Here is a 14,288-nt window from a genome sequence, read left to right as displayed (position 1 = left end):
TCCTGGGTAACACAGTGAGACCCAAGCTCAAAAAAAAAAAAAAAAAAAAAAAAAAAAAGAATTAAGAAGAGAGATATTTATTGAGAGATATTTATTTCTCTACAACTATGTACTTCTATAATTTCGTTTGAAAATATAAAGTTTTGATTTTTGTATTATATCTTTTTTTTTTTTTTTTTTTTTTTTTTTTGGTACTGGGGATTGAACCCAGGGACCTTAGTCACTGAGCCACACCCTGAGCCCTTTTTATATTTTATTTAGAGACAGGATCTCACTAAGTTACTTAGGGCCTCACTAAGTTGCTGAGGCTGGCTTTGAACTCAACATCCTCCTGCTTCAGCCTCCTGAGCTGCTGGGATTACAGGCGTGTGCCACTGTGCTCTGCTGTATTAAATCTTATGTGAAGGATTAAATTTTAATTTTTCCTTTTGAATAAGTCAAAGCATTCATTAATAAAGCTATCCTTTCTGCATTGCGTATAATGCCACTTCCATCATATCTCTACTCTCTATCTTGCGCTAATGATGAATCTGTCCATCTCTAAGCCAATTTCACATTGTCTTGATTATTATGGCTTGAAATAAACCTAGCTATCTGTTAAGTTAATCCCTGCTTCATTTTTATCTTTCAAAATTTCTCATTTATTCAAGTTTCTTTGCTTTTCCTGATGAATTTCAGGATCAGGTTTTTTTCTGTTGGAATTGACTGGGATTACCTGCCTTTTTAGATTGCTTTGGGGAGAGTTACCACCATCAAGTCAACTTTCCATCATCCTTGAACAGGTTATGTGTCTCCATTCATTTTTTTTTTTAACTTTCTGTAGTGCTTTATAAGCTCTCCATGAAGGCAGTGCACATATTCTGGTGCTGTATGTTTTTGTGACTATAATGAATAACTTTTTTCTATTTCATTTTTAATTGATTATCACTGGCATTTAGGAAAACTTTTTTTTTCCCCAGCTGACAGCCACTTCCTCACTCTTTTTTTTTTTTTCATGTATGATATTTCATTTGGTATTTTTTTTATTGTAAACAAATGGGATACATGTTGTTTGTTTGTACGTGGGTTAAAGGCATACCATTTGTATAATCATAAATTTACATATGGTAATGTTGTTTGATTCATTCTATTATTTTTTCCCTTCCCTCCCCCTCCCACCCTTCTTTTCCCTCTAAACAGTCCTTTCTTCCTCCATTCTTGCCCCCTCCCTAACCCTAACCCTAACCCTAACCCTCACTCCTCCCTCCCTCCCCCTTATGTGTCATCATCCACTTATCAGCGAGATCATTCGTCCTTTAGTTTTTTGAGATTGGCTTATCTCACTTAGCATGATGGTCTCCAATTTCATCCATTTGCCTGCAAATGCCATAATTTTATCATTCTTCATGGCTGAGTAATATTCCATTGTATGTATATATATATATATATATATATATATATATATATATATATATATATACCACAGTTTCTTTATCCACTCATCAATTGAAGGACATCTAGGTTGGTTCCACAGTCTGGCTATTGTGAATTGAGCAGCTATGAACATTGATGTGGCTGTATCTCTATAGTATGCTGATTTTAAGTCCTTTGGGTATAGGCCAAGGAGTGGGATAGCTGGGTCAAATGGTGGTTCCATTCCAAGTTTTCTACAGAATCTCCACACTGCTTTCTAGAGTGGCTGCACTAATTTGCAACCCCACCAGCGATGTATGAGTGTACCTTTCTCCCCACATCCTCGCCAACACCTGTTGCTTGTATTTTTTATAATCACCATTCTAATTGGGGTGAGATGGAATCTTAGGGTGGTTTTGATTTGCATTTCTCTTATTACTAGAGATGTTGAACACTTTTTCATATGTTTGTTGATTGCTTGTACATCTTCTTCTGTGAAGTGTCTGTTCATTTCCTTAGCCCATTTGTCGATTGGATTATTTGTATTCTTGGTGTAGAGTTTTTTGAGTTCTTTATAGATTCTGGAGATTAGTGCTCTATCTGAAGTATGATTGGCAAAGATATTCTCCCACTCTGTAGGCTCTCTCTTCACATTGCTGATAGTTTCCTTTGCTGAGAGAAAGCTTTTTAGTTTGAATCTATCCCAGTTATTGATTCTTGCTTTTATTTCTTGTGCTATGGGAGTCCTGTTAAGGAAGTCTGATCCTAAGCCAACAAGGTGAAGATTTGGACCTACTTTTTCTTCTATAAGATGCAGGGTCTCTGGTCTGATTCCGAGGTCCTTGATCCATTGTGAGTTGAGTTTTGTGCAGGGTGAGAGATAGGGGTTTAGTTTCATTCTGTTGCATATGGTTTTCCAGTTTTCCCAGCACCATTTGTTGAAGAGGCTATCTTTTCTCCATTACATATTTTTGGCACCTTTGTTTAGTATAAGAAAATTGTATTTATTTGGGTTTGTGTCCGTGTCCTCTATTCTGTACCATTGATCTACCTGTCTATTTTGGTACCAATACCATGCCGTTTTTGTTACTATTGCTTTGTAATAGAGTTGAAGATCTGGTATTGCGATACTCCCTGCTTCGCTCTTTCTACTGAGGATTGCTTTAGCTATTCTGGGTTTCTTATTCTTCCAGATGAATTTCATAATTGCTTGCTCTATTTCTGTAAGGTACATCATTGGGATTTTAATTGGAATTGCATTGAATCTATATAGCACTTTTGGTAGTATGGCCATTTTGACAATATTAATTCTTCCTATCCATGAACATGGGAGATCTTTCCATCTTCTAAGGTTTTCTTTAATTTCTTTCTTTAGTGTTCTGTAGTTCTCGTTGTAGAGGTCTTTCACCTCTTTTGTGAGATTGATTCCCAAGTATTTTATTTTTTTTGATGCTATTGTGAATGGGGTAGTTTTCCTAATTTCTCTTTCTGAAGATTCATCACTTACGTATAAAAATGCATTGGATTTATGAGCATTGATCTTGTAACCTGCTACTTTACTGAATTTACTTATGAGTTCTAAGAGTTTTCTGGTGGAACTTCCAGGTTCCTCTAAATATATAATCATGTCATCAGCGAACAGGGATAGTTTGAGTTCCTCTTTTCCAATTTGGATCCTTTTAATTTCTTTGGTTTGTCTAATTGCTCTGGCTAGAGTCTCAAGAACAATGTTGAATAGAAGTGGTGAAAGAGGGCATCCCTGCCTTGTTCCAGTTTTTAGGGGGAATGCTTTCAGTTTTTCACCATTTAGAATGATATTGGCCATGGGCTTAGCGTAGATGGCCTTCACAATGTTGAGGAATGATCCCACTACCCCGATTTTTTCTAGTGTTTTGAGCATGAAGGGATGCTGTATTTTATCGAATGCTTTTTCTGCATCTATTGAAATAATCATGTGATTCTTAACTTTTAGTCTTTTGATATGGTGAATGACATTTATTGATTTCCGGATGTTGAACCAACCTTGCATCCCTGGGATAAAACCCACTTGATTGTGGTGCACTATCTTTTTAATATATTTTTGTATGCGATTTGCTAAAATTTTGTTGAGAATTTTTGCGTTGATGTTCATTAAGTATATTGGTCTGAAATTTTATTTTCTCGATGTATCTCTGTCTGGTTTAGGTATCAGGGTGATATTGGCTTCATAGAATGAGTTTGGGAGGGTTCCCTCCTCTTCTATTTTATGGAATACTTTGAGAAGTATTGGAATGAGCTCTTCTTTAAAGGTTTTGTAGAACTCGGCTGAGAACCCATCTGGTCCCGGACTTTTCTTTGTTGGTAGGCTTTTGATGACCTCTTCTATTTCATTGCTTGAAATTGATTTATTTAAGTTGTGTATGTCCTCCTCGTTCAGTTTAGGCAATTCATATGTCTCTAGAAACTTGTTGATGTCTTCGAGGTTTTCTGTTTTGTTGGAGTATAGATTTTCAAAATAGCTTCTAATTATGTTTTGTATTTCACTCGTGTCTGTTGTGATATTTCCTTGTTCATTCCGAATTTTAGTAATTTGAGTTTTCTCCCTCTTTCTCTTTGTTAGAGTGGCTAAGGGTTTATCAGTTTTGTTTATTTTCTCAAAGAACCAACTATTTATTTTGTTAATTTTTCCGATTGTTTCTTTTGTTTCAATTTCGTTGATTTCAGCTCTGATTTTAACTATTTCCTGTCTTCTACTACTTTTGGTGTTGGTCTGCTCTTCTTTTTCTAGGGCTTTGAGCTGTAGTGTTAAGTCGTTTATTTGTTGATTTCTACTTCTTTTGTTGAATGCGCCCCATGAAATAAATCTTCCTCTAAGTACTGCTTTCATAGTGTCCCAGAGATTTTTGATATGATGTGTCTTTGTTCTTATTTACTTCTAAGAATTTTTTAATTTCCCTCCTGATGTCTTCTGTTATCCATTCATCGTATAACAGTGTATTATTTAATCTCCAGGTATTGGAGAAGTTTCTGTTTTTTATTCTGTCATTTATTTCTAATTTCAGCCCATTATGATCTGATAGAGTACAAGGTAGTATCTGTATCTTCTTGTATTTGCTAACAGTAGCTTTGTGGCATAAAACATGGTCTATTTTAGAGAAGGATCCATGTGCTGCTGAGAAGAAAGTGTATTCGTTCTTTGTTGGATGGTATATTCTATATAAGTCGGTTAAGACTAAATTGTTGATTGTGTTAGTGAGATCTATGGTTTCTTTATTCAATTTTTGTTTGGACGATCTATCCAGCAGTGAGAGAGGTGTGTTAAAATCACCTAGTATTATTGTGTTGTGGTCTATTTGATTTCTGGAATTGAGAAGGATTTGTTTGACGTACATGGATGAGCCAATGTTCGGGGCATAGATATTTATGATTGTTATGTCTTGCTGATTTATGCTTCCCTTAAGCAGTATGTAATGTCCTTCTTTATCCCTTCTGACTAGTTTTGGCTTGAAGTCCACATTATCTGAAATGAGGATGGATACTCCAGCTTTTTTGCTGTGTCTGTGTGCATGGTATGTTTTTTCCCATCCTTTCACCTTTAGTCTATGGGTATCTCTTTCTATGAGATGGGTCTCTTGCAGGCAGCATATTGTTGGATTTTTCTTTTTAATCCAATCTGCCAGTCTATGTCTTTTGACTGATGAGTTCAGGCCATTAACATTCACGGTTATTATTGTGATATGATTTGTATTACTAGTCATTGGATTCATTTTTGTTTCTTGACATGATTTGGTTTCTCCTTTATTTGGCTATTCCTTTAGGCTAGTTCCTCCTGTTGCTGATTTACATCGTTGTTTTTCATCTCTTCCTCATGGAATATTTTGCTGAGAATGTTCTGCAATGCTGGCTTTCTTTCTGTAAATTCCTTTAGCTTTTGTTTATCATGGAAGGATCTTATCTCTTCGTCAAATCTGAAAGTAAGTTTTGCTGGGTAGAAAATTCTTGGTTGGCATCCATTTTCTTTCAGGGCTTGGTAAATGTTGTTCCAGGCCCTTCTAGCTTTTAGGGTCTGGATTGAAAAATCTGCTGATATTCTTATTGGTTTCCCCCTGAATGTAATCTGATTCTTTTCTCTCGTGGCCTTTAAAATTCTGTCTTTATTTTGTGTGTTAGGTATTTTCATTATAATGTGCCTTGGTGTGGGTCTGTTGTAATTTTGCATATTTGGAGTCCTATAAGCCTCTTGTACTTGGTTTTCCATTTCATTCTTCAGATTTGGAAAATTTTCTGATATTATTTCATTGAATAGATTGTTCATTCCTTTGGTTTGTTTCTCTAAGCCTTCCTCAATCCCAATAATTCTTAAATTTGGCCTCTTCATGATATCCCATAATTCTTGTAGATTCTGTTCATGATTTCTTACCATCTTTTCTGTTTGGTCAACCTTGTTTTCAAGATTAAGTATTTTGTCTTCAATATCTGAGGTTCTGTCTTCCAGGTGATCTATCCTATTGGTTATGCTTTCTATGGAGTTTTTAACTTGGTTTATTGTTTCCTTCATTTCAAGGATTTCTGTTTGTTTTTTTTTCAGTATCTCTAACTCTTTATTGAAATGTTCTTTTGCTTCCCTTATTTGCTCTTTTAACTGTTGATTGGTGCGTTCATTTAATGCCTGCATTTGTTCTTTCATCTCCTCGTTTGCTTCTCTGTTTTAATTATGTACATTCTGAACTCCCTTTCAGACCTTTCTTCTGCTGTGCTGTCTTTGGGTTTTATTGATATAGTATCTAGGTTTGTTTCGGACATTTTCTTCCCTAGTTTTCTCATATTGGTCAGATGTCAGTGGGACTCTGTGATAGTGTAGATTTCCTCTATTGGCTTATAGTGTCCCTGTAGATTTCCAGTGTATCACCTACCAGCCTTCAGTAGCCAGAAGTCTTGGATTAACTTGATAATGCAGTGCTTCCGAAGAATGCTGCCCCTAGCCTGCTACTGGTTCCAGGGAGAGAGACCTGGAGAGGTCTCTTGCTGCCCAGCCCTGGTCCCAGAGGCTGGTTGCAGATCGGAGGTCTCCACTGGCTTGGGGACTTGTGGCTGGCTCTGTGTAGACAGGCTCTCACTGGGCAGTTTGCCCCGAGAAGCTAGCCTAGAGAGGCGCTTCCCGCCAGAGGGGACTGGGCTGCTTGGGGAAGTCCCTGGCACCCTGTGCTGGTCACTGAAGCAACTTGCGGGCGGGCCGGAGCAAGCAGCGGGGTGGGCCGGAGCTGGCCGCACTGCTTCTGTGCAGAAAGGCTCTCACTGGGGGGCCTGCTCCGCGAGGCTGGAGATTCTGTCCCTGTGGGAGTAGCTCACCGCCAGAGTGCACAGAGCTGCCTGGGGGAGACTCTATCTGCCCTGTCCTACTCTAATAAACTGCTCGAATCTGGGCCTGCCGCCCAGCTGAGCTTCACTGGGTGGGGGAGACTCACCCCGTGGTTCTATTATAGTCTGAGTCTCTCAATGCCTCCCCTTCTTGAATCCTGGGTTCTGGAGCGACTGGAGATGCAGTCACCCTCTAGTCCGCCATCTTGGATCGCCCTGTGGAAAAAGCCTGCAGCTGGAGGGGGACAAGGCTGCCTGGAGAGGTCTCTGGCTGCCCACCCTGGTCCCAGAAGCTGCTTCGTGTCGGAGGTCTCTGCTGGCTTGGGCACTTGTGGCTGGCTCTGCATCGAGAGACTCTCACTGGGTGGTCTGCCCTGGGAAGCTAGCCTAGAGAGGCGCTTCCCGCCGGAGGGGGCTGGGCTGCTTGGGGAAGTCCCTGGCGCCCTGTGCTGGTCTCTGAAGCAACCTGCGGGCGGGCCGGAGCTGGCAGCGGGGTGGGCCGGAGCTGGCCGTGCTGCTTCTGTGCAGAAGGGCTCTCACTGGGGGGCCTGCTCCGCGAGGCTGGAGGATCTGTCCCTGTGGGAGGAGCCCACCGCCAGACTGCACAGAGCTGCCTGGGGGAGACTCTATCTGCCCTGTCCTACTCTAATAAGCCACTCGAATCCAGGCCTGCCGCCCAGCTAAGCTTCGCTGGGTGGGGGAGACTCACCCTGTGGTTTTATTTTAGTCCGAGTCTCTCAATGCCTCCCCTTCTTGGATCCTGGGTTCTGGAGCGACTGGAGATGCAGTCACCCTCTAGTCCGCCATCTTGGATCGCCCCGTGGAAAAAGCCTGCAGCTGGAGGGGGACAAGGCTGCCTGGAGAGGTCTCTGGCTGCCCAGCCCTGGTCCCAGAAGCTGCTTGCATGTCGGAGGTCTCCGCTGGCTTGGGGACTTGTGGCTGGCTCTGCATCGAGAGGCTCTCACTGGGTGGTCTGCCTCGGGAAGCTAACCTAGAGAGGCGCTTCCCGCTGGAGGGGGCCACATTTCTTTTTAATGAAGTTCATCCTTTACTAAGTGTGTGGTTTAGCTCTGTCCATGGGGATTCTTTGTCTTTATGTTTCTGAAAATGTTTTCCCCCCTACTCTTCAATAATGACTGAATATGAAATTCTAGATGGACAGTTATATTCTCTTCTCATTTTAAAGATATTGTTATGTTATTTTCTAGCCACAGTTGTTACTGAAAATAAGGCCACTGTCAGCCTAATGCTTCCTTCTGGATTATTTTATCTTTTCTTTCTGGTAGCTTTTGGGAATTTCTTCCAATTACCTTGGTGCTCTGGACTGGCCCTGGGTTGAGTTGGACTTTGCCCAGAGTGTTCTTTCCATTAGAGGACACGTGTCTTCTGCAAGTGTGGAAATCTAAGCTCTAATATCTTCAAATACTACTTCCCTACCATTCCCTCCATCTTTTGTTTTTAAATATTTACCAGCTAGGGGATCCAAGATGGTGGACTAGAGGGAGGCTGCGTTCCTTATTGCTCTGTAATCAGGTTTCAAGCAGAGGATATCTGTTTCTTGGTGAGGCAATTTTTGCTGCTTATGGATCCCCTGCTATTTACCCTATTTGTCTACTGCTATCAGCTGCAGTCAGCCAGCATATTGACGCCTTTTTGGGTGCAGATTGCTCACTGTCAGGCACCTATCATCCTCCATTTGCCTGCCTCTTGCCTGCCTGTCACCTGCCTTTCACCTAGCCATCATCCACTACCCATGGTTCACCTCCCCATCGTCCGACAGCAGTCAGCAAACTGACTGCAGACCGCCAGTGGAGTGCCAGCTGCCTGCTGTTGCCTGGAAGTTCACTGTCACAGTACCTGCAGGTTTGGTTACACATGGCTGCCGCCATTTTGAGACTACAGCCAGGCCCCGTAGGACCTCTGGTCAGACTGACTGAGCCCTGTCTCCAGGATCCCTCAGCCCGACCGATCACTCCCTGCCTCCAGGGCCCTCACACAGACTGACTGCTCCCCGCCACCAGGATCCCCAGACCAACTGACTGCGCCCTATCACCAGGACCCCCGGACCACCTGATAGCACCCTGCCTTCAGGATCCCACAATCAGACCAACCACACCCCACTCCAGGACCCCTGCCTGACCAACCGCAACCCACCTCCCAGACCTCCAGCTGACCATGCCCACACCCTGAGCTGCAGCTCCCCATTTGCCAACACATTTGGAAGTCAGAGCGGTCATCTTGGATAACCCTGGAAGCCGTATCTCCCATCTTTAGGTGGGGCAAATCCCATCTTGAGACACCTGCTGGAGACTGGAATCTCATTGTCAGGTACCTTTCATGCATCAGGCTACTGAAGACTGAGAGGTTTGAATACTATATGACTGTTATAGTATAGATTTTCTTTTTCTCCTTATTGAAAAATTTTAAGTTTTTATTTTTTTACTTTTCTTGCTCTCTTTTCCTTTTTGTTTACCTGTTCCCTCAGAGTCTCTTTCTCCCTTTTCACATGCTAACAACCAACTTCTTTTGATTACACACTCACTCTTTCTATTATCTAGAACTGTTATATATTCTTTTCTTATCCCATTAACAGCTACATCCTACACCCCTCCGCATCCTGTTTATTCTCCATTAGAAACTGCAGACCTTATTGCAAATTTGTTTGTTATACTGAAGATAATAATTGAACTCATTCTGTTTATTATGACAATATTGTTAATGTCCTCATAGGGGCTATTTGGTTTAGGATTGCATATTGTCTGAACTGGGCACTGCTAATATTGATCTCCCCCTTAAAGAAAAGGTTTTGGAAACCTATAGGGCCACTATAAGCCTATAGGGGGGAACTGCAATACCCCAGATCTGCACTGCTAGAGGGGCAGAAACATGAACAAAATAAAAAAAACAAGGGAAGAAAATGATCCAAACAAATTCTATATTTGGATTATTCTATTCTACATTAATAGAATCCAGTGACAGTATGTTAGAAGAAATGTCAGAAAAGGACTTCAGATTATACATGATTAAGATGATTTGTGAAGCAATGGATGAGATAAGAGAGCAAATGCAGGCAATGAGTGATAATACCAATAAGCTGAAAGAGCAAGTGCAGGAAGCAAAAGATCATTTCTACAAAGAGATAGAGATTCTCAAAAAAAAAAAAAAAAAAAAAAAAAAAAAAAAAAAAAAAAAAAAATCCTGAAAATCCTTGAAATGAAGGAAACAATAAACCAAATAAAAAACTCAATGGAAAGCATCACCAAAAGACTAGACCACTTGGAAGACAGAACCTCAGACAATGAAGACAAAATATTTAATCTTGAAAATAAAGTTGCCCAAACAGAGAAGATGGTAAGAAATCATGAACAGAATCTCCAAGAACTATGGAACATCATGAAAAGACCAAATTTAAGAATTATTGGGATTGAGGAAGGCACAGAGATACAAACAAAAGGAATGAACAACCTATTCAATGAAATAATATCAGAAAATTTCCCAAACCTGAAGAATGAAATGGAAAATCAAATACAAGAGGCTTACAGAACACCAAATGCACAGAATCACAACAGGTCCACACCAAGGCACATTATAATGAAAATGCCTAACATTCAAAATAAAGATAGGATTTTGAAGGCCGCAAGAGAAAAGCATCAGATTACATATAGGGGGAGACCAATACGGATAGCAGCCGACTTCTCAACCCAGACTCTAAAAGCTAGAAGGGCCTGGAACGATGTATTTCAAGCTCTGAAAGAACATGGTTGCCAACCAAGAATCCTATACCCAGCAAAACTACCTTAAGATTTGAAGATGAAATAAAATCCTTCCATGATAAACAATACAAATAGAAAGCCTGCGCTACAGAATGTTCTCAACAAAATATTCCATGAGGAGGAAATGAAAAACAACAATGGAGGTCAGCAAAGGGAGGAACTACCTTAAAGAAAAATCCACTCAAAGGAGAAACCAAGCCAACTTAAAAACCAAAAATAAGCCCAAATGACTGGGAATACAAATCATATCTCAATAATAACCCTCAATGTTAATGGCCTAAACTTATCAATCAAAAGACATAGACTGGCAGAATGGATTAAAAAGAAAGACCCAACAATATGCTGCCTTCAAGAGACTCATCTCATAGAAAAAGACATCCACAGACTAAAGGTGAAAGGATGGGAAAAAAACCTACCACACACATGGACTCAGTAAAAAAGCGGGGGTTTCCATCCTTATATCAGATAAAGTGAACTTCAAGTTGAAGTTAGTCAGAAGGGATAAAGAAGGACATTTCATACTGCTTAAGGGAACCATAAATCAGGAAGACATAACGATAGTAAATATTTATGCCCCAAACAATGGTGCATCCTTCTACATCAAACAAATCCTTCTCAATTCCAGGAATCAAATAGACCACAACACAATAATTCTGGGTGACTTTAACACACCGCTGTCACCACTGGATAGATCTTCCAAACAAAAAACGAACAAAGAAACCATAGAACTTAATAACACAATCAATAACCTAGTCTTAACAGACATATACAGAATATTCCATCCATCAATGAGCGAATTCACTTTCTTCTCAGCAGCACATGGAACCCTCTCGAAAATAGGCCATATGTTATGCCACAAAGCAGCCCTTAGGAAATGCAAAAAAATAAGAGATACTTCCTTGTGTTCTATCAGATCATAATGGAATGAAATTAGAAATCAATGACAAAATAAAAAACAGAAATTACTCCAACACCTGGAGACTAAATAATATACTATTGATTGAAACATGGATAACAGAAAACATCAGGGAGGAGATAAAAAAATTCTTAGAGGTCAATGAAAACAATGATACACATATCAAAATCTCTGGGACACTATGAAAGCAGTACTAAGAGGAAAATTCATTGCATGGAGCATATTCCAGAAAAGAATGAAAAGTCAACAATTAAATGACCTAACATTACAGCTCAAAGCCCTAGAAAAAGAACAGAATAACAGCAAAAGTAGTAGAAGACAGGAAATAATTAAAATCAGAGCTGAAATCAATGAAATTGAAACAAAAGGAACAATTCAAAAAATTGACAAAATAAAAAGTTGGATCTTTGAAAAAGTAAACAAAATAGACAAACCGTTAGCCACACTAACAAAGGAGAGAGAAAACTCAAATTACTACAATTCGTGATGAAAAAGGAAATATGACAGACACCACTGAGATACAGAACATAATGAGAAGCTACTTTGAAAATCTGTATTCCAACAAAATAGAAAATATCGAAGACATTGATACATTTCTAAATATTTACCAGCTGTAAGTTCAAGCCATTTGATGTGTCCTCCGTGTTTGTAACTACTCCACTGAAAAACTGTGACTCTGGACTAAGCTCTTTGTGCTTGTCTCACAACTATTTACCAAGTGACTCCTACTCTCTTTGGAAATAATCTAGAATTTATCACGTCTTTTGAGATTTAATTTTGCCAACTAATTTTCCTTTAGTTCCAATATAAATTTATTTTTTCCTTATACCTATTTGGTTTTGCTTAATTTATGTCACTTTGTGTTTCATGATTTCTTAGTCACCATGACCAAATGTAATGCCTGCATTTCTGTCTGTGAACATTTTAGAAATATTTAAATGTTCATGTGTATCATATTTTAATGAGTGATTCTGATGATTTTTCTAGGTTTTTCTAATATTAGATTTTTCATTTGTTATGGCAGTTGTATTTTGTGTGTGTGTGTGTGTGTGCACGCACACTATTTTTCTCTCATCTCTTTCTCTAGTAGTTTTAGGAATTTGTCAAAGTCCTTCGTATAAGACTAGGTGGAATTTGCTTAGCAGCGAAACTGGGGCTATAGCAGATCTAGGCACAACACAGCAGGTGACTGGCTTAGTTCCTAGCAAGGTAGTTTTATCTCCTGTCTGCTTTCCTACATCTCTTGTAAACCTTGTAGTCTCAGGAAATAAGTCGATAATTGTCTTATCTTAATAGATTTCTTTCTGTAGAGGGGAGAGCCCCTCCCTGGCCCTGGCTTCAAGCCACGAGCCTGGTTCTGATTTGCTATTGTGCATGAGCACTTTTAGTTCACATGGTGGGGAGCCAGGATGCAAACTGCCACTATGTGCTTGGAATCCTGGAGCATGAGGCCTGTGGCTTCGAACCCACTTACTACTTTCTGATTCATTTCCAGGTTTGGTCAATGGAGATATTAATCTTTTCCCCTCTCCCTCTTATTTTATCAGCCATTACAATGTAATTGGAGTGAAGCGGGTAGATCAAAGCATTCATCTTTGCTAGTTCATCTTGACTGAAAGTCATTTTTTTCGAGAACTCATTTTAGTTTCTGAAAGCTACCTGTTACAGGTTTATAACTACCAACTTTAACAGTTCTTATTAAAATAATTTTACTTGTCTTTATTACAGAAAAAAATCCCAAAATAAATAAACATTTTTATTGTTTAGTGAGAACAGGTCCGTTGTTTTTGTGAGGGTTTCTGTGCCCTTTAGAGAGCATGGCACCTCGCTCTAAAGCAAAAACATCTCAATAACTGATTCAAGTGCAGAACTGGATGGAGAAAGTGCATGACCCATTTGTCAATGGAAGTTGGCCCACTACTGTGGCTCAGAGGCTTGGGAATCCCTGGGAATCACTTAGTCCTGGCTTGAAGTCTCAGTTCCCCTGCTGACACTTGTATGACTCTGTGTTGAACAGCTTTTTAAGTCTCATTTTCTTCTTTAATTTATAGCAAGAATAGAAACTGATAATACTATTGGAGGAATAAATGACATAATGTGTCTCATGCGCTTGGACACAGTGCTTGGCTCATAGTAAGTGCTCAACAAATGTTAGCCATCACTACTATTATGATTAAATTGTGAGGATACGTGTCAGTTCACTTTGATAAACAAAGCAACCAAATCATGAGGCTATGACATAGCTGGAAAGTTGACATGAAGAAATAACAGCAAAATAAACTTGCTCTTTTACAACATATTATGTGTCATCCAAACAATGAAAACCACATCAATCTCTACCTCACAAACAATATGTTATATCAAACCACACTAATGTGCTTTGGGAAGGAAATTTGATTCAACTGAGTTTTCCACCCTAGTAATTTTAATCAAATATGCTCCATCTTCTGGTGGCCAAAATATCACCTTCAGATTTTCCATAGCTGTGAATCAAAACTCTGGCCAATAGAGAATATTAAATTCCTACCATTCTTGCCTCTAAAAAGTTACCATCTCAGTATTATTCTACTCATTTTCATCAGTGGTTTCTATTAATAAAGAAACAGTTATTTCTTCCTCCTGAGTTTAAACAATTTTACAAAAAAACTGAAGGATGATTTCAGTCCAAGAAGAACAGCTCAACATTGAGATAATGCAGTACCTATAAATATTGTCCTATTAGGTAAGAGCTTAGTCAGAGACTTAAGTGGCCTACTTAAACAATTAAAGCTAACCTGTTTGGTCTCTTGGGCTCATAAAATCCAAAACCTAGGGACTCGGTACAATCCCAGGGGACTTGACTTAAAAGGCACCTTATTTAACTTGCTGTT

This window comes from Sciurus vulgaris (genome assembly GCF_902686455.1).
Source record: "Sciurus vulgaris genome assembly, chromosome: 1".
In the NCBI taxonomy this organism is placed as follows: domain Eukaryota; kingdom Metazoa; phylum Chordata; class Mammalia; order Rodentia; family Sciuridae; genus Sciurus; species Sciurus vulgaris.
This window is presented reverse-complemented; position numbering follows the sequence as displayed.